Consider the following 23,183-nt stretch of genomic DNA (forward strand, 5'->3'; position numbering starts at 1 on the left):
TAAATGGCAGATAATAATAAACAGAATGCTGATAGCAGGACTTTCTTAGTATCTTTTCTCTTTGACAATTTTCAATTCGATAACCAAGGTTTCAACTGACTTGTCGCATATCCTAGTTTTTTTGACGAAACATCGCTCTCATTTAACATTGTTTGGCGGTGCGAAATTTTTATGCAAAAATACATACATGTCTACCTCGCTTACCTCAGTCAATAAAGCGCAAGGTCACCAAGATAAGGCTGAGAGCAGGATGGGATTTGTGTGGGTTGGGGAAGGAAGCAGTGAATCCCGTCGACATGAACTTGCTCTAGGAGGAAACGCGATGAGGAAGCCGCAGTATAACGTCCCAGCTCTGAAAATACGTCACCGAAGAAATTCGAACACGAGTCATTGGTTGGACCTATCAATAGGGAATCCAAGTCTTAAATAACTAGGAGGAAAAATAATCCTTTGACGTTAAAAACTCGGGCTTAAGATGAAGAGCTAATTCCGAATGAAAAGATTAAAAATAAAGACACACTATATTCATCAATTATCCATACTGATTTGAATTTAAACTAAAACCAGAAGTTAAATATAACATTTTGCAGAATCAAAGTTAATTTCCTTCCAATGCAACCGACTATAATAGTAATTAAAATTATTTGTACAGTGGTTCACTGATAAAGTTTTTCTCACTGAAATAAGTCGATAATATGTGAAAAATTTTCCAAATTGAAGCGAAAAGAGTTTTCTTCATTCAATTGTCTGCACTTACATTAATAACCCACGATTCCCTATAAAGGGGTGTGGAAATACACAAGTAAATAAACATTATTAAGAAATCTAGTAAGATCCGTAAATAGGTCCCTTATTAATACGCGTATGTTTTTCATGGCAGTATAGTAATATCAGGGTCACATAACTTTATCTACATCTAAACAATACCCTACAACCCGCCGCAAGGGCGTGTGGTGGTGGGTTTTAGGTCACCACGCGGAAACTGGAATAGAACCACATGCAAAACCAAATCATGGGACCTCTGCACATATATTGGCTGGTTCATGCACTCCACGAACGTTAATCACACGGAAGTAAGTACTAAAATGCAAACATATTAAGTAACAGGATACGGAAATTCGAACCATACTGTAGAACTGTTAAAGAGATGGGTCCTTTAAATAAAAAGAATACTATGCAGGAAGAAACATTCAAGATATCGACAAATATATACACCACCAATTCTAATTATCTCCTACGCGCTTTCTGTCATCACTGTTATGATCTTCAATTGATCGAGGAAAAAACGACATTTTAAATGTATTCGTTCAGCAATAAATCTCCCTGGTTGTTCGTTGGTGATCTGATCTATCATAGTAAGTGAGGGCCTGTATTTAGTATTTCCTTAACATCCTCAGATAAGTAATCTACCTCAAATTGACGCAGTAAATTCAACCTGTTTTTAAGCCGACGGTCAATTAGTGGCTCCCATTCTAAATCTTCCAATAGTGTCGTGACACTGGTAGACTGTCGTCTACCTTGTTCATAACAACTTTTCACAAACCTCGCCACTCTTCGTTGCACTCGGTCTAGTTCCGAAGTCAAGCCTACTTCATGAGGATCCCATACACTTGCAGCATACCCTAGGTGGGTCCAAACTAATAATAAAGCTGCTAAAAAGAAATAACAAAGCTGCTTTTATTACTATCCCCAAGTATTCTTTTTATGAATCCTAACTTTTAATGAGCTACTCCGCAAATTTCACGAACTTATTTCCACCAAGACAAGCCCGTAGTTATCGTTAGATAAGTTAATTTTGCTTTGATTACCAAGATAGGATGACCATTTTTTGTAATCAGAATATTCCAACGGAAAACATCAGCCTTATTCCTGGGTGCGGGCAAAATTACGCTGGGCACGCCCATGTAATTTTTAGGCCTAGCCATGAGCAATAGGAGTGACGATGAGAAGGATAAAAATACAGCGTCAGGAAAAGGATTGCCCGAGACTCCTGCGAGGGAAAGATAAGGGGATGAAAATGCCTACAGGGAGAAGCCAGGGAAAACATGCACAGAGTCTGGAGGAGGAAGGAACGGTGTCTCCTCGGGCGTCTGGTACGTGCGAAGATGTGGAAATAATGTTTGTGTAACCTTCGAAGAGAGTATCATCCAAGGAAATTGTGAACGCGTTGGAATGAGATCCGTTTTCCTGTAGCCCGTTGGCGATGCCTCTCATCTGCGAGAGTCTAACACATAAAGCTTTATCAAAGATGCAACAGTTAGTATACGTTTAACCCAGGGTGAATCAAGTTGGGTCAACATTTGTTCGGTGAAAGGACTCGTGAGAATTTTTCTCTCTCATCAACTCATCCACATCGCCGATTTCAAAAGGACTGATCGCATGTCAACTCATTTCTTTTTACAGCAAACAAATCAATTGCTTTTGTCAAATAAACGAACTATATTATGACATGTTTCCCTTACTCTGTTCACGAAACCTTTAAAACGCTAACATGAAAGGAAGATGTGTCAAGTATTTCAACGTATATTTTTATTTATTATTGAAAGCGTTTCTTGTTGAACTGACTAAATTAACCCATTTTAGGTATTCTAGTACATAATCGAAAAATATGGTGTTTAGATCAAAAGCTTTCACCTATAAATTTGTGATAAAAACGGCAAATAATTAGATGAAAACTTTTAAGACTAAACGTGTACTGTTTAGGAAAATATACTTGACACTCTGTGCTTGAAGTAATCAGGTGGTGGCCGCAAATTTATGGACTTATTATATATAATTATAAACTTCTATGTACGTTTTTGTTGCTACATTTCAGGATTTTTCACCTAAGTTATACTGGATGAATATCATAGTTTAGATCCTATTTCAATGCAAGGCATTAAACGGGAATAAATCATCCATCGTGATCAAAATTATTTTAAAAACCTGCAGTTTTATTCTTAAAGTAATGAGGGAGGAACTATTCATCATGTTATTAAACACATGTTGCATGATACAAAACATATCTTTAGGATAAATTTTCAATTAAAATATTTATATTGTATCCAAATATAACTAAGCATCCAATAAAGGTGTCTCAGATTACCTACAGTGGGTTATAGCCAGGAAGATGTAATAAAGACCAAACTAAAAATTAATAATTGCGTTGAAACAAATATATTCACATTTGTTGAAATACTAGGTAAACCTAAAATAAATGAAGTTTATTTTACTTACCTTGCATGTGAGCCGTATTTTCTAATCGATCATAAAAGTGATTAGGGTCCTTTTATCACTACTTTTGCAATCGAAATACAGGAATCACGTTGCTGTAGTCCAATTCAAACCTCAACTCAACACTTATTGTGAGCAAATAAATTTTCCTGGAGCTAATTGAAGGAACTGCATGACATGAAAAATTCAAATAAATTCTCCTCTAAGGCGCGAATTCCATTTAATTTCCGACTACTTATCTCACCTGCCCACTCGGATCCGTACTCCTAAGCGAACGAAGGAAGAGTTTGCAAGTTTGATGAAGGGAACTTTGCCATCGTTCGGGAGAAGTTTAGATGGAGGTAGGGTGATAAAAACAAACGCCTTTCATCTCCCACTATTTGCAAAGAGAGGGGAGAAGTCTATCACTTCATGCCTACCTCATTTTTTGAGCTTCCGTCTCTCCCTAATTTTACCTACCCATTCCCGGGAAAGGGTTTCCAATGCTCGCGGAAAATCATGAATGCGCACCCCGGGATTGATTTACTTTCGCCTCGGTGACGAGCATCCCCGCTTAGGAATCAGGTCCGCCTGAGATATAAAAAGAAAACTGATCTTCTTCTATAAACCATGGAAGAACTTATCTTTAGGGTTCCCATTTTCCATCCTCCGTGCATCTGGAGACTCAGTGAAGCGGACGATCGATGGACTCGTCCCAAGGCGGATTCTCTTCCTTCCATATGATGTCAAACCTTCAGAAAAACGCTTTCCCAAGTTGAAAGTGGTGTGTGGAGAGACGAAGTATTTCGTTGAAATATGTAGGGAATGCGTACTAGGCCAATTGGCGATGAAGGGCGCAGATATAGAGAAAAATATCGAAATGCATCGATACTGATAATCGAGCAGAGTTCAATGTATTCGAACCATAAATGTAACTAAACATTATTTTGTACACACTGGCCGGGTGAGGTCTTAAAAATATTGAGGCAAATTTGGGCCATACTTTTTCCTCCCATATTGTTTTTTGTTTACAAGGAATGAATTTTCAAGTCCATGTTCCGTTTGGTTGGCTGGTGTTTAATTTTGGCACATTATTTCACCGCTACCAATAATATATTTTCCATCGTTTTCCCTTTATTGGTGTTTGTATTTTCCAGCATTTAAGAAAACAGACTCGATTTTACAAATATTACTGAGTCTTCAATCAAATTAAATGGAATCATACACTTCCACCATTTCGATCAAACACTGCATTTTCATGTAAATACTAAAGCTAACAGTTTCAGGCTTAACTTTGTGGAATTCTTTCATGGTGAGGGTGAAAGAAAGAGAAAAAACAACTTTGCATTTCCACACACTTTTTAATATAACAAATATCCACCTGAATATGATGCGCAGCATCGAAACCATGGTCGTGTTATATTAAAAAGTGTGTGGAAGTGCAAAGTTATTTTTTCTCTTTCTTTCACCCTCACCACGTAAATACTATTCCGGTGTATCATAGATCGGGGGTGGCTTGAGTGTCGCACGCGTGCCTCAAGAGGCACGCAGAGCTGGAAGGGCGCTACGGGCCATTACACCGTGTTCACTCGATAGGTTGGCAGGAGGTAGAGTCAAAGGTATACTCTTATTACGCACGTTAACATTAGACCTAAATCGCCTAAAGGATCGTCATCTCAGACATAGAGAAAAGTATTTATTTTATTTTCCTTAAAAAGGTATACGGAACATCATAAGTGCAGATTATCCAATTCTATAGAGTTTTTAATTGTTTGGTTCATAATACTTCTTAAGGTGTCAAGGTGGACAGGAGACAATTCCCAAGGTGGACAGGAGGAGTCAAGGTGGACAGGAGACAATTCCCAAACATATAAGATCATATTTATTATTACGGACATTATAATATTACTCACACGGGTGGCAAATTTGGATAGTTTTTCTCCGGGTAATAGAAAGAATGGGGATGACGAAATTTTATCAATGAAGGAAATGGAATCTAAGAGGGTTTGGGAAATATTTTCCACCAAACATTCAGCTATCACCCGTACATTGTCCAATTTACATTTTCTCTTATTCGATTCGGATTGAATAAAAAACACGCATCAATTAAAGCATAAGTTATAGGAACATCGGGATAAGAGATTTAAATTTGAAATCGTACATAATATGTATGCACAATATTCGAGCAGAACATGGGCATTTAAATGAGTCCTCCAGACAAAATCGGCGAATGCTTTGGAGGCGGCATTCTTCCTTCAGCAACAAAAGAAAACTGAAGCAGGCGGATATAGGAAGAAATAAGAGTTCAATGGGCAGTCGGATTGAATGGGGATTGAGTTTGGCGTAGGGGATATTGAGAGAAATGAGGTTTTCTAGAATCTTGACTGCCCAAATTATACCCTCACTCACGAGTCTCGGTTTCAATGCAAACGTTTTCTCTCTACCCTCATCATGAAAGAATGCTACCTAGTTAAACCTGAAACTGTTATGTTTATCAGTATAATCTTAGTATCAGTATATGACATTATATTTTAAGTATGACTATTTGATGGTGAGTGATTTTGGACGTAGTGTAATTCTGGATCACCTGTGTTATTATTTTGTATTTGCCTTGATTAACCTTGCAACATTTGCCTTGAGTAGAAGGTTAGTTTTGGTTTTTTTAAATGTTTGTTTGAATGGTTGGTTTTTTTATAGTCGCTTTTTTATTGTCTTGTGCAAAATCAATCGGGCCGATTACGAAGTATTATGGTGTGACCTAAAGCAGTCTTACAGTGCATTTCAGGAAAGTAGTAGAAAAAGAAACGGTGAGAGTTTATGGAGTTCTTTTCTCGACGTAACATGGGCTACGATGGAAAAACCCCTGTCAAGTAAATTTAAAAGTGATAGGAAGGAACCTAGATGGTATAACGTAGAAGAATGTTAAGTATTAGAGCACCAAAAAGTATGATATTAAAAAATGAGGAGATCACAAAAGGACAAGTCGAACAACAAATTAAATGAAATAATAAATAAATATTAAGCATCCTAATCGTTAGCAAGAAAACCATGTCACCAGGTGCTGATAGAATTTAAAAATAAAAAATTGGATGAATATTTGGACGATAATTCTAAAGCGTTTTGAGCATATGTGTTCCGGGGAACAAGTCGATAGTGCCATCCCTAAATAACAACGAGCAAAAACTTAACACCAGTTAAGAAAAAGCTAAGACATTGAACCACTATTTTCAAAGCTTTTTTCATAAACGATCACAGGAGCAATGCTAGTCACTACCCGATCGCTCCCATGAGCCTCTGACTTAAATGGTAATGTCCTCTCTCGGAATCTAAAGCCAACTTAAAGACTTCAATCCAAATTAATCACCAGGTTCTGATCGATCCCTGCTCGTTTTTACAAAAAGATGGCCTACGGAATAGCTCCTTTCCCGAACATAATATTTGATAAATCCATAAAAGATCGCGCAGTAGCCAAAGCTTAGAAAATAGCCAATGTCACTCCCATATTTAATAAAGGCAACAGAGAAGATCCGAGTCATTACCGACCTCTTTCACTCTTATCTGATGCCAAATTTTAGAAAACATAATTTTCAGTTCAACTATGAAATATCTCGTTTTTCAGAATTTACCTACAAAAAAATCAACGCGATTTCCGAAAGGGTAGATCTTTTCAAACCCAACTTGCACTTTTCGTTCATGATATTTTGGTCTCGGGAAAAAATAACGTTCAGGTAGGTAGTTATATTTCTAGATTTTAAAAAGGCATATAAAGGCAAAAGAAAAAGAGCCTCATGAAAAGTTGCTCCAAAATTTGGGAATCTATGGGATTGATAAATATTTAATAGATATTATACATGACTATTGAACAGGCCGCGAGCAAAAGAATTGATAGTGTATACACTTGTCGATATCTTGCATGCCTCTTTCTGCAGGGTATTCTTTTTATTTGAAGTACCCATCTCTTTGACAGTTCTACAGTATGGTTTGAATTTCCGTATCCTGTTACTTAATATTTTTGCATGTTAGTAATTACTTTCGTGTGATTAACGTTCGTGGAGTACATGACCCAACCAATATATCTGTAGAAGTCACATACTTTTCTTTTGCATATGGTTTTATTCTGATTTACGGGTTGTGACCTAAAACCCACCACCACACGCCCTTGCACACCCTTCTCTGAACTTATTAGGCCCCTGAAAATATCTGTGTGAAAATATTTTAATTAATTCATTTTCATAATTTACCTGGCACAATATTTAAATGGATTGAATGAAACACTTTCCGTTCCAGCCAACCCCTTCGCACAACATTTTATGGCCCTGCTACATTGTCGTAATCTTTTTCCTGAGGACTCATGGCTATGCGTCACTTAATACTTCTTTTAAGTATAACCTCATTAATTTCCGTTTAACTCACCCAATCAGTTTATTATTCCGTTTCAAATTTTGTCGGCATCAATAATAGCTTTAAAACTGTACATTTCAAACATACGCACGCATTAAACTGGCTATATCGACACTTCAGTCATTGACATCCCTATCACACCTAACGCTCAATACCTCATCCCGTTTCAAATCCACAGATTGGAGTTATCAACAGCACCTTCATTTTAAACAAAAACATTAAAAATTAATAATCCTCGGCAAATGAACACGAGCACCAGAAACGCCTAAAAAAGAAAATACTCCGTCTTTTCGACTACTTCATTCTATGCTCCAAACTAGTGACACCCAATACACTCATTCAATGGGCAACCTATTTCCCGGGAATTCATGACATATGTTAAATGGTTAACCTTCAAAATCAAAAACTAATCCCACCACCTAATTCTAAGGCCACTCTGTTGCCTTCAAATGGCCCAAAATCCTTAAAAGCGTCTACAAAATAACCATATCAGCGACAGGCTCACTTAACATCTTCCCCCTCATCAACCACCGTCAACAGCCTCTTACCGTCGTTAGTTACGCTGTCCCTTGAAATACACATGAGCAAACAGCCCACTCGCCTTTTGCAGCACTCATTGATTCGCCTCTTGCTGTGACTCATGCCTTTGCGATATCATGAAATCACTGAGCAAAGCTTACGAACTAAATATGGCAACAACATTCATTCATTATACGTCATATGCATATCATGGCCAGCATTTTTCATCGTTTGTCCAATATAAAAGGTCTTCTGTTAAAATTAAAATATCCTTTGGAGCAGTAAAGCAGACGTCAAAATATATGTAAAATAGCTTTCGCGATCACATTTGCAAAGGAACTTTTGTAGCACTCGTTCCAAGCTTTGAGTCTAATATTTCCCTATTTCACGAGTAAGTTTGAATGGCCTTAATCGAATTCAATATATTTAAACAAATTTTTGGTCTAATGATTTTCGAATTGACATCAAATTGATTGAGTGAGCTCAGCTTTTCCCCTTAATTTTATCTTTTTTGGAATGCCAATTACTTGGTTTGAAATTAGAATGCCACTCAAAAACGAAATATGATTTCTTCTCGTAATTTGGCGGGGTAAAGGCGTACTGCTTGAATATTTTATAGCATTTTCCGCAAGCGTGTATAACGTATGGTAGTTTATGAGAAAATTAGGCCAAGGAAACGCAAGATAAATTGGCAAAATGAGAAAACATTAGCGTTGCGTTGCTCTTAGCGTATGCCACACCTATGCTTGCGCTGTGATTTATCACATCTAATCTTGCTATGAAGGATTAATTTTGGCGGGAAGTGGAAAGTTAACTGGCGTAACCTTTGATGCATAAAACTCGACTGGAAGCATTGCATGCAAAGTATTTTTTTAAGAGGATAAAATAAAAACTCTTTCATGTCTGTTTTAATACATATTTCTTTTAGGGATTCCCTCCCTCGTATTGGCCATTTTAAAATAACTATTAATTAAAAAAAAATCTCATTAGGCAGGAGGAATCTTAAAAAAATATAATATAGAGAAAACGCTAATCCGTAGGAAAACTGATTCAAGATGTGGAATATGCATTCGATAAATCATTATAGGCGGGTGATTTTGCAAAATGTATTAAATAGGGTGTAAATGCAAAAACAAGGTGAGATTAGTGCTGGAGTAGATTTGACCTAGTTTCGTAGTTACGATGTTTGCGACACTCATATGGTCTGAATTATCAAACTTTAATTACTTAACTAGTTTATTTATCCGGTCATTGTTCTTACACACCTATGCCATGATCAAGGCAATCTACATATGAGAGCGTACTTATGCCTAGAGGAGGAAGAGGGTGGAATGGAGATTAGGGCCTGTTCACACAGCGTTTCCTTTGCTGTTCATATGGGACTCATCGACAACAGTTTACGTTCAAGGTGGCATTGTATGATGAAAGAAGCCGTGCCGGGATCATATACTTTTCAAAACATCATATGAATATTAAATACCTCCTCAAATAGACATTCGATAGAATGTCTGAATGCGTTTCTTTATAATTAGGCACGCGTGTTTTGACGAAATTTATTTCTTTCACTTAGAAAAATCCTGCATTTATATTTCAAATTAATTCTTGGCATACGAAAAATATATTTAAAACAAGCGAGAAAGAGATGCGGGTGGCTTCTTCGAAGACCATTCCATGGCGTAATGTTAAAATGAATTAAACATCTCTACTAATTTAGTCCGACATTTAACAATATGTACAGAATTTTAAGACTAATTATATATAAGAAAATATATCATCCTTGATAAAATTAGTACTATTCTAATTTTTTTCTTGTATTTAAATTTAATTAAGGTAAAACAAAATATGCATTCCAAAAAAACAGGGTAAAAATCCAGGTTATTTGTTGTCAACAAACGAAATATGTATTTTAAATTAAATATTTGCCTTCTCAATTAATCAATAATATTATGATTATGATATGCATTCACTCCATATCCATAAATATCAGTTAATTAATGCACATGCTAAATACATTAAATATATATTGAGAAGAAACAGAACTCTCCAGAAGTATTGAAAAGTAAATGGGAGATAGTAGCTATTTAAACATAAATTTACAATAACGGCTATTTTATACACAGCTTGGAAAGCCAATAGGACTCCGTTTCCACTCAATCCCTTGTTCCCAAGGGATGAAAACTTTCGTCGAATTCATCTGCAAGGAATTACGTTAGGGTGGCGCCGTTACATGGCGCTACTCCCAGCCCTTTCCAATCACTTTTAAAGAGCCGTATACTCTCATAGTTAAACTGTCTAATCCTCCAAAAATAACAATGAACACCAAGTGAATCTAAAAACAAATCTCATGAGCTTCCCCGTTCTTATTGAAATGCGAAAGAATTGCAAGGAGCCAAATAGTCTTGCCTATGATAAAATCGTTAAAAAATGTAAATTTGAGCGAAGAGATTTTTATGTTTCGAATCACATAGGGTTTTAATTAAGATAATAGAATATTTAACCATTTTTTTCTGTACTACTCATGAAATTCCAATCTTTTCTAATTATTCTCCATTGGAAAAGAAAAATTCCTCAGGGTCGGTCATCATTAAAATGCAACTGTGATGGGTATTGAAAATTTTCACGACTGCTTTTGAACTTGCCCAATTTTTTATGTCAAATTTAATAAGCCTAACCCCAAAAATAGAAAATTTAAATAGCAGTTAGTGATTAACTTAGTTGCGTCTTGATATTATGAAGTTTGCATATAGCTTGGAAATAGATCACATGATTCAATATTGATCTATATTTTGTGCAGAAAAGTCCCGCCTAGATTCTCTGTCTACTTAACCCAATTGGTAGACTGAAGCTTATCACTCGTTCATTACTTAGAAATTCACCTTTTTTAACTATTTCATTCCAAACTGACATTCCAACCTATAACATTTGTTCATGGCTTTGTTTTCCTTCTACTTTAGCACGTTTTTCTGCTCCATTATACTTCATATTTTCATTTAAAGCAGTTCCCTCAGCATGAGGAAATTAACAATGTAACCTGCAATTATTCTGATTAAAATAAGTGAGATTTTTCTATGGATTAATAGGTAGCAATTCTTTAATAAAATAATAATTATATAGTCACTATGGCTTTATTATTCTTGTAGAACGCCATGTAGTCTCTAAGTACCGTTCTTATAAATCCAATAATTTAGGTTCACAAATCCTTAATATAATTAAAGTAACATACGTAAAATCCACAATGCCGAAAATGTGAATATCTCCTATATGAAAACTGTAAAATATAATTTATGCGATTATTTTATGATGATATATCAGAATGAACAGGTGGATTAAAACTACCAAATCGATATTTCAAACAACATAGGTGACCATCAAGAGAGAGAGTTTTATGATAAGACTAACGAAGAGATTTGGAAGCACTGTCAAGTCGGGGAGTAAGGGATGGGCGGTGAACACCCAACCCTTACTCCCCGACTTTCTTTCTGAATAGCATTACCGTCACCTTCCCGCCATCAACCTAAACAATTCATAGTGCTCCATTGGAAGGAAATGGCAAAGGGCTTGATCACTAAAAGTGAAGGAACTCACTTTTGGAGAAGGCGGCTATTTGTTTACATTCACAGAAATATTAGGAACACTTTGTTCCTGCAATAAATATAATAATATAACACTTAAATACATGGAGCATCTTCTAGAATTTAAAATACCTTTATCCAACCCTTTCGCCTCATAAGCCAGAAAATCCTTTTGAAACTTAAAAAGTGAAGAGTATCTCAGTAGGAGAGGAAATAAAGAAAGTATGGTGGAAAGGGTAATAAGAAAACCATGCCATATTTCATGGAGTACAAACTTTGTGAATTTCCCTCACAAATGCTGGGATTTACTCACTTCTAAATATAAAAGTTGTCGAGAAAATTCAATTCCAGGAATATTTATTTTTTTCAGAAATTGGGATTACAATTATGCTGCATGTTTCTAAAATTGCACGCCGAATTGAGAGAGGTACGTTTCCCTCAACTGGTAGCAGAAGCGCGAGTAAGTTGGATAAGATTGTACCCAATCTTGGCGCGACACATCCCCCTTAAGCGTAAGCCATCCGCCTTAGAGAACTCCCCCACGTACGGATGAACTTCGTCGACTCTTACATACAAGCGTTGTTTCACCAATTTATACACGGTCGAGCAACAACTAATGAAGAAATCGTCGCTGCCTTCCCTATGCGTTCTCTTTTGTCAAAATAATGTGACAGCTCCCGTAAACGATTTAATGTGGGAGAAATTTGAGGATTTACAATGCTGTCCATTATCGCGGATCCAGAATATTTTACATGACTCCCTTTTGGGAACACCAAGAAATGAAGAGTTACTGATTTGGAACATCTGTAAGAGACAAAATTGTCTTTACACCTTTTCCATCATCCTCTGTGCAAATGACACTGAATTGGTTAACAGTGATTTTTTCCAAGGTAAAATTTAAACACTCAGTAAACTTTCCACAGCTTCGCTGTGAGGTAAAAGGTTCCCGTAAATTTAGTTCTGATTAAATTTAAATTAAAATATTTTTCAATCATTTATATTTAATATTAATTTTAATTGCCAATCAAAAATATTTGGAATATTTAAAAATCTTTCGCCGAAGAAAACTATAGCCATTTACTTATTTTTTGTTCTTATTAAACACACACAACACCTATTAAATGAGTGGTCAATCAAGGAGGAGATTGATATCCGTCTTTTACGATTGTAATTGATATTGTTAGGTGAAAAAGCAGCATAGTTCTGCCATGCTTTCCCTCACTACTCTAAGCGAATTTTATGGATGAAATATGTCTCTACCTACCAGGCCTAAGTTATTTGTTCATAAATACTCACTGCATACCCCATTACACCCTTCCATTTCGTCAGAGAACGAAGTCAAATATACGTTATTTTAATTCATTTCGGAAAAAAGTGCTTTCTCACTGGTGCATTTTTTACCACAATATCCTTACACAATTCTTTCGCCTTTTCACAAGCATATATCATTTCATTTAGGTCCCGCTCTTAGAGACACATAATTTTCCTCGCATTGAGAATCTCTTGGTCCACATTCACCTATGGCATTCTAGATCCACCCGTTCCTCTCAAACCGTTTACTCGTCCCTTTAAAACATTTATTTGATGAATCAACTACATTCTTAATTCTGTAAACATGGTCAAACGGCCACTGGCCTTACTGAGGCTGAAGTTTTTACTGAGGTGATGAGACAGCTGAGACTCTTCACAAGAAACGTGTCTTGTCTGTTCTCCGTCTTAGACTCCAAGGTGAGCGATACGTTCCTTTCCGCCTCTAATTGATGACGAATAGTATACTAATATCACAGTTTAAGCCTTAATTTACATTTTATAACCTTTCCTGGCTTCTTTAAATCATTAATTTGGTTTCGTAGCAAGAAAAGTAATTCTGTCCTACCCATTTCGTTTCGCCGTCCCAGAATTACGTTTCATGGGTATCTCTCTATATCTCTGTATCGTACTCCATCTCTCTCTCTCTCTTAAGCTCTGAAACACCAATGAACATCCTTCATCGTACGGAAGCCCTAAAGTTTTCAGCTTGATAAAGCACTTTTCAAAACTTTCTGGTTGAAAATAGAATGAATCAAGGTAATGTTTGGATATATATTTTTTGAAAGTAATAAGATTAACGACACACATTGTATTCACCAAAGCAATTGACGTGATGCTTTGCACAATTTCTCATAACGATACCCAAACAAGCTGAAAAGATCAATAAAAATGGAGGAAAGGTTTGTCATGTGTTAAATTCGTTTGCTTTGATTTGCAAAAATTGTCAATCAGTTAATTAATGAAAAATTTTGCCGTTTCCAATCATTCCTCGCACACCAACATTCTCAAATTGAAACTTTTATGAGGACGAATTCATGAGATTGTATAATTTTGAGCGGGGTTGGAGATATTGTAATGGCTATTGTAATTAATAGACAAATAAAAAAACTGGCAAAGTAATTTCATTGAATCGATGCACGTTTATCCTTTATTTTCCAAGAAAACCTGCTACTGTTTTATATTTTAAAATCAAGTATCTTTCTTAGGAGATCTATAAAGCAGCACATACTTTAATAACGTGGAACAGGCGGGGCAATCTGCCTCTGTTGTGAATTGAATATATGCATTCATAGCCGTGGAAGATATTCAACTAGCTAGAACCCATAAGCACGACAAGTCACGACCTTGTTTACCCTCCCGCGGAGTTTTCATGCGGATGTAATGTCAAATATTTTCAAATCCATCTCCACTTGCGATAGGCGTCGTCATAATTGACACTGGCCTATATGTGGAATGGTTGCCTGCCGGTGTCTCCCTTGGCGCTCTCACGCCTTGCATCATATGTGCCCGCTCGCCGTTGCAGGGGCTCTAGCCGCGGTGGCTCCATCGGTTGATGAAATTCCCACTTCATTTCTCGACTGGCTGCGTCCATCTGCTCCCTCTCTTCGCATCACCCCAGGCATAGAACACAATTCCTCCACTCAACCACCTTCAAAGTGGGGGAGGACAGGGACGGCTCAGGAGGGCCCTTCGCTCGACCTCCCCTCGCTTCATCATTCCACCGTCACAACCTCAAACTCCTCCTTCTCTTCTCCTCCTTTTATTCCGCCACGTGATGGGAAATCCATTTATTGCGCCCGTGTCGCGTCGTTTCCGAAGACTTTAATCAAGGTAGTGCTGCTCTCGAAACTAAGGCGCGTTTTTCTCCCCCCCCCACTCCCTCCATCGTCAGGAAAGGAGATATTCCGTGTGCGTCAGAGTAAGCCTTTACCTTGTCAATTAGGTGAGCTACGGGTTATCTCGTTTGTAGCGGAAGAAGAAGCCACGCGAGAAAGAACGAAAAGAATAATAGCTATTATGTACGCAGAATTTTCACTAATCTAAGGATGGGCTCACAGAGGAGGTGAATCCTTTTGACGTTTTGACGTCAAAGAAAAGGATGCGACTTCGACCTTCTTCACCATTGCTGTCCAAAATCTAATCGGAGAGCGATACAGTTCATGACGACGTAATTCATTTTTTCTACACTCGTATAACATTTTTAAGTCGAATTTATATGGATATTCATACACTAATTAATTTTGGGTAATTTAATGTGACTATTAAAATATTTTTACTAAAGTATCATCGCCAGTTTTACAACTACATTAATGTACACAATACCCGGACAGCTGCCATAAAGGAGCGTGGTTAGAGCTCTAATCATGCATGCAGAAATATTGGTTTACATTTACTGAATAAATCAGATAATTTACAAAAACAATCGTGCATATAAGAGTCTATGTACTATATACGTAAATTAATTGGTTTACTTGAGGAATTCCTTAAGTTATGCTATTTTTAATACTTTAATTTTTTCTAGCACTTTCGTTCGATTTTGTTATGACTGCGAATAAAGCAAGGGAAGAAAGAGTACTTGAATATGTATAACAGGGCGTCTATCTATTTTATTGTACCCATTGAATCTTTCAGTAGTGGTGTCATGATAATTTCCTCTGTGACGGAGGCAAACTCAGGTGCACTGTCTTGCCTTGCCCACTGTCTTCGAGATTCAAGAGGCTCTGAGACAGACTAAATCCACCAGCATACTCGGTGACACCTCTCGGCTTCGTAGCAATTTTTAACAAACCTAGCGAATTTTCTCTTGATTTTATCAAAATATTTAATTAAATTCTTATCCCATGGATCCCTGTTAATTCTACCTATAGTATATACATATTTGCCATTTATTCTAAATGTGACCTATCTAAAGGAGTTACCTATCTACACATCTCCCTTACTTTTTCATTACATTTCTCTACAAACTTAATGAAACCTAGATTTTATAAGATTGATCCGCACATTTTCCTAATGTCCGTGTGTCCAAGTATTTAACCTGTTCCAAAATGCTTAACTCGATTCCATCTATTTTGTAGTTAATGTCTTGTTTATCTATTTATTTATTCCAGAACTTCGGAGAGTAAATTTTCAGATACTTAATTTTAACTCACATATTTACAACACTCCAAAATCTGGTCTGAATTTTTAGAGAGTGGCACGCAATCCGCCGGTGTCCATAATTCCCTGTAAATCAATCATTCGTCTGTAAATAATCTAGGATTGCTGCTGTCGTGGAAACTTAGATAGTTAACATATAACATGATAAGTAGGGTTCCTATAGTACTTCAATGCGGCACTCCTGAAGTTACGTGTGTCACAAACGGACTCAACCCGTCGATGACTACTTTTTGTTTACGGTTCGAGCAGACATTTCTAATGCAGTTAGTTAATTTCTCGGTGTTAGTATAATATCTTATATTTTACATCAAAATCGCGAGGGATTTTCTTGAAGGTTCCTAAAATTTAAAAATATGGTATCCACTTGGGAATTTCCTAACTCGGATTGCAGAAGTAATAAAAAGAGCTAACTGCGTTTCAAATGATCCTCACAATGTGAGGGACTGAGTTTCGTGCACCAATATTTGTGGTGTAGACGGTCTGAAAGATATTATTTACAATATGCGTCTTTGTAACCCTTTCTGTGACAATTTCACAATTTTCTGCCATTAAAGAATGAAATAGTGTTTCCCTAGTATTTCCCTCGCGTAAAACCAAAATGTGTTTGGGTTTTTCTCAAAACACTTTCATGAAATTTTGCTTTCAAGTACGTAAGGCGTTTTGATTACATTTTTTTTAATCAACAATCTACGACTTTACCTTCTGACGCCTTCATTCGATTTCCGTCATTGATTTTTAAACTTTTTGCAAGATTTGAATGAAAATTTCATTGCCAACTTAAGCCTTTCTATGCTGTATTTTATCTCAATGCTGTATTATCGCGGTTTCTTATCATTAAGTTCCTATTTATGGAATAAAATTCTCTATCCCGTCACGTATAATATGTAAAAACATTTCCCTTTTCAAAAAAGGGTGATTTGCTGTGAGTTTACAACCTGAAAGTTTGCAGCAGTTGATTATTAGAATCTCTCCAAGCACTATAAAGTTCCTTTATTGAATAGATATACTTTCACTTTTCTACAATATTTTCTTGGAACTTAGCTTTCATGTTCGCTAAAAAAGCTTTATGATCGCTGATGCCCTAAGTTATGTCAACGCTTGTAATACTCTCCAACGCTTTAGTCGTAAATATATTAATTATTCTATTATATCTTGTAGGCAATTAAACTGATTATTTTAACGAAAAAATTTGCAATGCATTCAATTTATGTGACATTGTACATTGACAAGATTCGGTATTTTTTCCTGGTTTCCTACGCGATAATTTTCGCAATTTATTGATTGAAGAGTAAATACACCGGCTGCTAGAGATGTACTAGTGCTATGCTTGGTAAAGAGTTCGAAAATTAGACCATCGAGTTCTGAAAAAACAACTATGCCGGAGTAAAGTGGTCTATAAAATGAGCATACGCATTAAAAAGCTTCTATGTCCATGATCCAAGTATTTTTATACCATTGTCACTGGATTCATAATTGTGAATTAAAAAAGGTAAATAACTCACACTATTTTGTGTTTATTTCCTATAGATAATGAAACATTCCGGAAAAACCTCGCTGCACGCTTTATCTTCTTTGAGCCAAATTTTTGTACCATGACAATACCTGCATTTGTACCTTAAAAGACGTGTTTTTTTTATTTCTATTGGTATTATACCGTTTCAGTTAGGTTTGGATGGACACGTACTACACAACGGTACTGCGACACGTTTCGTTGCCTCTTATAACATAGCACAAGCTGACATCTGACACTAAAACTGACCCTTCCTCAACTCGTCATATCACCTTCCTCTCTTAATAACGTCCAGCATGCCTAGTCCCACTCCTTCTTCCTTTGAAATACATTTTTTACCATTTCCACCTATCCATTATAAATATTGCACATTTGTTTCGATGAAATATCCATAAATCCATGAGTCATCACCTATTATGATCCTGGACAAGAAGGTTTCATTCTATTCAGCTGGAACAAACATTCTCTGACAGACTTGAACTCGATGTCTGATGCCATCAGGCGAGGAACGAATTTAACGGCGAATTGATACATCTATATTTTTTCAGTCAAGATTTCATAGCACAAATTAATCGAAATGTCACACTCCTCTGCAAGTTTCCCGACAGTAAAGAGTTGCTTTGCACGAACGACATCGTTCACTTTCTCAATTTAGGGGTCATCAGTCGACGTTGATGGTCTTCTGGAACGCTCGTCATCCACTGATTGCTGGCCCTTTTTGAACCGGGTAAACCACACATAATACGCGGCAAGTTTTATAGCATCCTCATCATAAGCTTTGGTATTTTGAACCTTTATAAATTGCGGCCTTAAGCCGTCCGATTCCCGATTCATTTGAGGTAAGCATTCACATCTACAATTGACCTATGGGAGCTTGTGGTAAAGGGAATGTTAGCTACCAGAGTAATGGGAATTGGCCGTCACATCATTTTCAGTACGTACGTGATGTTTCCTATTTTTATGACCACGGTGCGAGAGAAAACATTATCCTTTGATCGAAATTCATTGCCGCGTAAATCCGCGCAGTGGTCACGCCTAACATATGCTGCGGGTGGGGAATTATTTCGGCTTTGTCGGCGTTGAATTCAAATAATTAATATTTGCTCAATGTTTAATTGGCAAGGCAGCATATTTATTCATTTAGCAGTTTACTATGAGACTCACCACAGGTTTCTTTAATATTTCTGCATGAACAAACAATTTGCATTTTCTTTACTTTCTCCCGTGTCGGGTGGTAGCTGTTGTAATAGATTCCCTAATGGCTGGAACACCATGGGGTGGACGTCCCAATGAAAGTTTTTTTTATTTCGAACTTGGAATTTCTATAAGCATTGTAAATTTATATTGAGCCCAGAAAAAATGATAGCTTCACTTCCGCGCCTTCAAAAGAAGTTAAGGTTTCCCTCCGCAGGTATCGATTACCTTTTGACCTCGCTATTAAATACGCGCTCAAGCGAAAAACAGGCAAAAGGAGTCCTTTAATAATGCCCACGTTCGGATATTTATTAATCAAACCGGTGGTGGATATACGCAAGTCTTCTGGAATTCGTAAATCATGTTCTTTTTTGAAGCAGACACATTGTACACCAATATTTCCATGTGCGCTTTCGTTTATTGATCAAAGGGAATATCATCTCATCCGGCTGCTCTTTTAATATGCACGCATACGCAATCGAGGCACTTGCCGCACTCATAAATCGTCAAATATCAACGTTGAATGCCACTCGATCTTCTTAATGATGTTTTAGATCCTTCGCTAGTAGTTTAAACTTAGTAAACTCCACGAAACCTTTTGCTTTCCCTGAAATAAGTTTCCACGAATGCAAAAGTAAATTTTTAGGTGACTGCAGCTAAAATCACTGAGTCCATCTATGGGTTTATGTGGAGTTGAGGAGGCGTGGGAAGGAAAAAAGGGAAATGGAAAAGGCAAAGTATTTCATAACAGGCAAACGACTTGGGCGTTACACTGAAACCAAACCTGCCATGGGGCACAAATATTATGCACCCCACTCCACACGCCCTCGCGGTGGCTTGCGGGGTATTATGTAGATGTAGATATCATAAGCAAAAGAGGTTAGTTTTAAAGAAGTTGGCTTTAAGTTGACTTATGTTTGGAAAATGCAATGAAAAGGTAAGAGAGAGAGAGAGAGGTGTTACTTGGTTACAAAGCACCTTAAGTAGAGATCGGGTTACCACTGATACCTGCCGTCTCCAGGATTCGAATATGGGCCCTCTCGATAGGAAACCAGAACGTTAACCGCCGCAACACCATTCCGATCCCGCGAGGAGAGGGCAGAAAAAATACACGAGAAAAACAGATGAATGTGAAAGGGGAGGACAGTCATTGAAAATGCCATAAAAGATTTAGACGTTACCAGAATATGAAACACTTCAGGGAAATCCAAGAAAATTTGCATTTTACCCGTGGATGTGAAGAAAGCCAGGAATAGAGCCACTAAAATAGTCTATTTGTATTCACTTTTTTAAAAGCTAGAACGAATATTTGCCTCTTGTAGGCATAACTTTTCTCCATTACCTAGATATTCAGAAAGTTACTAGTTTGGCTATCCATTGGTTTATTCTCAGAAATCTGCTAAAAAGAACTTGGAGTATATTTAGAGTTGTTAATGATTTTCTAGGTGGTGGGTTTCGGAAGGGCATCTGTTAAGGGAACAACAATATTAATTTTATATCAACAATGGGAGGATCGCTCAAACGGGCAAAGGACAAGGATGGTAGTCACAGTTATCTTTATATATTTTAATTCACGGTTTACAATTTATTTAGTATCGAGCTCCGTACTTGGTGGTGTGGAGTTATTTATAAGTTTTATGTGAATTGTACTTGGCCTCTCGGTCGGGCATCTATTTATAATGATAAAGTCTGTGCGGTGTAGCAAGACAATTTTTGTCATACTAGGTTTGCAGGATTGTAATCATTTTAAGAATTCCCTTTCTTGGTCTCCATTTAAAATTTTCACACTTGAGCTGCGCGAGTGCGATATCTTGCCAACCGACGAACTGGGCGGGTAACGTGCTCTCCCTTTCCCCATCACCGGTTCCTTCGCCACCTCTCTCAGCGAAGTTTAATGGCAAGATCCTATGAGTAAACCTGGGCATCTACACCCACTTAGCCTTCACGGTTCCCTTAGATCCTTCTCCCGCCTCTCACTTGCATTTCCCGTTCACTACCCTCGTCATATTCTCCCGTCAACCTTTGCTCACGCTTCTCCTCCGCAAGATCAAATTCCTCGCCCGACCCATTCTCTCAGCTCGTCCCTCCCCCGTCCCAAACACTCATAAACAGAAGCATGCCCGGGTTACATCGATAACGCCCTGGTAATGTCCTTGAATTATTTCTCCCTTAGGCCACTCAACCCACCCACCTCCGATGGCCCCCGCCTTCTGTCTTAGTCGAAGGCTATCGAATCCCACCTTCTCTCCCCAATAACCCACCTCTCTCTGTCGCTAATTGCGTATCCTAATGGTTAATGAGTTACGTCATATCCTGTTCAACTACGTAGGATTCAACGGTGGCAGAGGTGACTTCCTGGACACATCACCCCCACCCACAGTAACCCCTGCATTAAAATTCCCAGCCGCGGAGAGAGCTGGGTGAGTGGTTAATTGATGTCGTCCAGTGAATCGGGTGGATGTTGGGACTCGTGGGAATGTTCGCGCTGGGTAGGTGTGTTCTCTTCAATTACTTTTCGGTCGTGAATAACCTCTCCTTAATGTCTTATCTCCTCTTTCCCATGCTCGCAATGTCGTCATTATATCGCTATTTTCAAGTAGTGCCGGAAGCTCGGTATTCTTTAAAACCTCTCGTCTAATTAAATTTAATGAAGACATGACATTTTAATTTCGCCCTTCAGGTATTTCCTTTTCCTAACGCTATTCCTTCTTGTAATATTATGTCAGTTTTCCTAGCAAAATTACAGTGCTACATAGCACAATTTTTATTCATATCTCCAACTGTCTGTTTAAATCAGATTTTACCTCATGGGTTATTATTTAATTTGTGTTACATGTTGGAATAAAGAAGCACGAAGAAAATGCGGGCGATAATGATTAAAACGATATTAATAATTGTTTTCCTTCCTTTGGAGGCATATTTGTAATTTTAAATTCATACTTTTGCAACAACATAACTTGCAATGAGAGAATCCAAATATCAGGGGAAAGTTACTCTAAAAAAACCTTAACGTGAAAGATGAAAACACGTATTGAAAAGAGTTACAATTATCCTAATATAACTTTTGATCAGAATTTTAACCTTTATGCAAACAGCCGAGATGTGAATAGTTATTAGCGACTTCAAGATGCATAAAAGAAAGTAATACCATTCGTTCTTTGAGTGGTTGATAGGGAAGATGGTGATTGTAGTGTACCAAGTATTGCGTAGAAATGCCATCCGTGACATAGAGAGATTCATCGAAGGAATATTATTTCACTTGGGGAGAGAAAATAGTATGGAGCTTTCGAGGGAATAAACTTGCGAAAAATTATAACAAGTTTTCAATATATTGCAAATGGTTCTGATGTTTCTCAAATTAAAATAAAGATATTTGGCGAAGAAAAATTATAAAAGTAATAAGAAAAGAAAAAATTTTATATTATGATATTGAAAACATATGAAATATGAAAAAGAAAACACTGTTATAGGTGGACTGCAGTAGAAATGATGAGAAGATGATCATTTTGCCAAAAGTGTCAAAAGCGTCAAAACTTTGATATATGAAGTGATTAGATGTTTGTAATGCTGTTATAGCTTGCTGCTATAGCTTGTTCACACTGAAAAAATGCAACGCACTCCATATAATATGCTTCATATGGCTTTGACGAGTATTTTATGTGATTACTTGATTAAAAATTTTATTAATATTTCAATAATAGTTTGCCATTGGTTACTGGGTGTGTTTCAAACTGCAAATGCTATTCTAGCGTCAACATCAATATCAAGAGAATGGTTAGAATCGACAAGGCTCTATTTAAATTTTGTTATTAAATTCCGCATGAAAATAAAATCCCTTGCATTGAATATTGTCAAAATTAATTTTTTATATTTTTATTTCTATTATTTTCACAAATAAATGAAAAGGGAGAAATATGACTACTGGTTATGTTCGTTGTGCACCTAAAAAGTCCCTGATGATCAGTGATTAGTGAGGTGAAAACAATAATCAAGTAGACACAATGACGCATAACATGTGCGGCCGTCGTGAGCATTAAGTACGCCACCGAATCCTAATCAATAATTAAAACAGTGGTGAACAAAAGAGGGGGGGAACATTTTTGGGAATATTCTTGATTCAAATCAGATTGAAAATTGATGTCAGTCACATCCCTGACACTACCTTTGAGAACCAGTTGCCCCTGAGCATATAATCATCTACTGCATGGTGCTTTGCTGCCTCTAAACTAGTGTGATTATTTTCAAATTGAGCATGATTCACAATTTATAGACATGGAAATGTCCCCCACTCTTTTTTAGAGATTTTATGGTTCCACTACTGATTGAAG

Source organism: Hetaerina americana, unplaced genomic scaffold (assembly GCF_022747635.1).
Source record: "Hetaerina americana unplaced genomic scaffold, ioHetAmer1.1.p SCAF_3, whole genome shotgun sequence".
NCBI lineage: Eukaryota > Metazoa > Arthropoda > Insecta > Odonata > Calopterygidae > Hetaerina > Hetaerina americana.